This window comes from Benincasa hispida, chromosome 2 (assembly GCF_027475165.1).
Source record: "Benincasa hispida cultivar pf3 chromosome 2, pf3_genome.v1.1, whole genome shotgun sequence".
In the NCBI taxonomy this organism is placed as follows: Eukaryota; Viridiplantae; Streptophyta; class Magnoliopsida; order Cucurbitales; family Cucurbitaceae; genus Benincasa; species Benincasa hispida.
In genome coordinates this window covers 44,673,893-44,677,042 of record NC_143479.1, presented here as the reverse complement: position 1 = coordinate 44,677,042, position 3,150 = coordinate 44,673,893, and the positions used below count along the sequence as shown (strand labels likewise).

Sequence of the window (3,150 nt, the reverse complement as noted above, 5' to 3'; positions counted from 1 at the left end):
GAGGCTGTGAACATAGTGGCGGCATTATTGTTGTGCCCAACTGACCCATGATTTCCTCTGCATTGTCCATTTTTCTGAGAGTATTCTTTGTCAAACCAATGATAGCATACCAAGGCTGAATGACCATACTTCCCACAAACTTGGCATGTTGGTCTGTTTGAGTTGTTGTTTCGACCTCTTCCTCGACCTCGATCGCCACCTTGTCCATTGAATGGATTATGATTAGAGTTGTTGCCTTTGGAGCTGTTGCCTTATTGCCTATTCCCATTGAATGAGGGATTGAAATGTGGCTTCCCTCCATTTGTATTTCTGTTAAAAGCTACATTGACAGAAGGCTGCTGGGCAAAGGAGCTATACATTTTGACAGAGTTTTGGTGTTCCAATCGTTTTTCATTAGAAAGAAGTTTGGATTACATATCTAACCAAGAAATACCTGGTTTACCCTGGATGCCCATGACTACTAGGTTGTATTCTTCATCAAGGCCAAGGAGAACTTGTGAGATTAATGCTCTTGTTGACATAGGGTTGTCTACCTGCGCAAGGTTGTCGGAGTGCAACTTCATCAACTTAAGGTACTCACTCATTATCTGACTGCCTTTCCTTGTCTTTTGGAACAATTGCCTTAGGTAGTCTTTTTCAGCTTGAGATTGAACACTGAATAGCTCTTGGATAGCTTGCCACAGTTCTTTAGCATTCTCATACCCTATGAGTTGAACTGCTACGTCTGGAGCCATGGAGTTGTACAGCCATCCTAGCAGAAGTTGATCGACGGCCAGCCATGCTTCATATTGAGGATTCAGACATTGTTCAACTGATGAGCTGACTCCGTCGTCACTGATCGTTTGGGAGCTGGAAATTTCTTCAGAGGTAGTCCGAACAAACATCGATGGGCAGGGTATTTGTCCTGAAAGATGTCCTTCGAGCTTGTAGCTTCGGAGGATGGGCAGCGCGAGTGTCTTCTACAACATGAAGTTGTCGCGTTCTAGCTTCCTGGTGGTGAGCTGATTTAGGAGTTGATTGAGGGGTGGTGTGGTGAACTTCACTGGTTCGGCCGTGGAGGAACTTCCAGTGAGTGTGGCGTCGGCCATGGTAGCTCTGATACCAAGTTGAAGATCAAGAGGTTTTGGTTCTTTTTTAGAGAACCTTTTCGACTTCCTTCTTTTCTCCTTTGTATTCAATCAATAATAGTAGCTACAACCCTATTTACTTTTATACACTCATTGCCCTAAAATATGGTTACATAATAATACAAAAAGAATAAAGAATATCACACTTGGCTTGGTTTGATTGATGGAGAGAAAACAAATTCTCAACAGAATGTTAGTGACTCATTTCTATTTTCTTCCACCTTTCCTTTTCCTTTTTCATTTTTGTTTTCTTCTCTAACATGGATGAAAAGTGTGCTTGTTTTTTTTTTTAATATGTAGGTAAGATGCAAGAACAAGAGATTGTGCAACACAATGGGGACTAAAGTAGTTGTGACAGATCAAAATTATGAAAACAAAATAGAATTCTTTATGGGTAGAAAAGCTTTCTCTAGCATGACTTTAAAGGGCAAGGCTAAAGAACTTTTGAAAATGGATATTTTGGATGTGGAATACAAGAGGTAAATATATCTAACATATAACTTGTGAACTTTTTATTTATTGAGCCTAAGTTAGTTCAAAATTAATCAACTAATTTTTTTTTTTTTGGCAGGATACTATGTGAATACAAAAACAAAAATTTGATGGTGCAAATTGTTGAATGGAGCAGTAAACCATACTATTTAGCTATCAAATTTCTATATTAAGGAGGTAGTTAATATATTTCAGGTCACTTTAAAATCATACAACCTTCTTAAATAATTAATTGTAATGATTCATCAATAACTGATATTTTTAACTAAAATACTAAATATTATTGTTATTTGTGCATTGAATTATTTAATAGGTTCGTTTTTCAAAATGGGGCCGTATGAAAAAGCATCAAGGTGCTATCTGGGATAGCAATGATATATCAAGAGGAACAGTGTACATATCAATGATGGTAACTTCAGGATATGATATAAAATAGATTTATGCCAATTACGTTAGTCCTGGTTCTTGGAGATACAGAGAGATTTATGACACTGAAATTCAAATAAAAGATATTGCTCGTTCACCTTATAAATGTAGTGACAAACCTTGAATCGTCTGAATTGGAGGCAATAATAATGTGTTTTTCATATGTATAAAAAAATTCAATAGAATTGGATTATCAGTGTGATAGTGTTCGTAACTCAAAAAATAAATAAATAAAATAAAAAACAACGTTGTTAATTTTTTTTTTTTATCATTTCTCATTTTTTGTTTCTCTCTGTCTCTGTCTCTGTCTCTCTCTCTTTTTGTGTGTGTGTTTACTTATTTTAAATAAAAAATGATAAATTTTATTTCTTTTTAAATAAAGAAAATATAATCGTATTTGATAATTTTTTCTTATTTTTCCATTTAGAATTCCATATCTAAATAAAGAATGAAAGAATTCAATAGAATTCGATTATCTGTTTAACAAATTTTATTTCTTTTTTTAATCGTTTCTCATTTTTGTTTCATTTTTTAAATAAAGAAAAATAGAACTGTGCCGGATAACTCTTTTTTATTTTCTTTTTCATTTCTATTTAATAGAAAACGAAGCATAAACATGTTTTTAACCGTGTCTTGTTTCTTATTCTTTGTATAGACCCTTACATTTATCCCATATTTTTTTTAATTATTTTTTTACTTTTGTTAATATCTGTGATATCGTAATAATTGAAAATCTGCTAGCATCCAAATATTCGTTGGAGTTGACTGCTTGATCATGATAGTCAGAATTAGCTACTAGATAATATCACAAGAGTGACAACAATAGTTACTGAAGGTGACCAATGGATGGAGCCATTGAAAACAATGGAGGAAATGAGAGAAGAGTTGAATTAAAGTGAGCTGGTAAAAATAACTTATTCAAAAAGTTGGTGAACAAAACATTGAGTTAATAATTTTTATCAACTTAACCCAAATTACGTTGTTGAGCCAAACATACAATATAAGTACTTGTAAGGTTAGATATATATATATATTTTAATATTATTATTTTTTAAATTTATTACATACGTGATTTGAAACTTATTATTCAAAATATTGTAGTTTG

General features: G+C 33.4%; 1 pseudogene; it reads left to right on the top strand.

The window, feature by feature from the left end:
• Positions 1-886: 886 nt before the first annotated feature.
• On the top strand, positions 887-2,169 carry LOC120072077 (expansin-like A1; annotated as a pseudogene).
• The last annotated feature ends 981 nt before the right edge of the window (positions 2,170-3,150 follow it).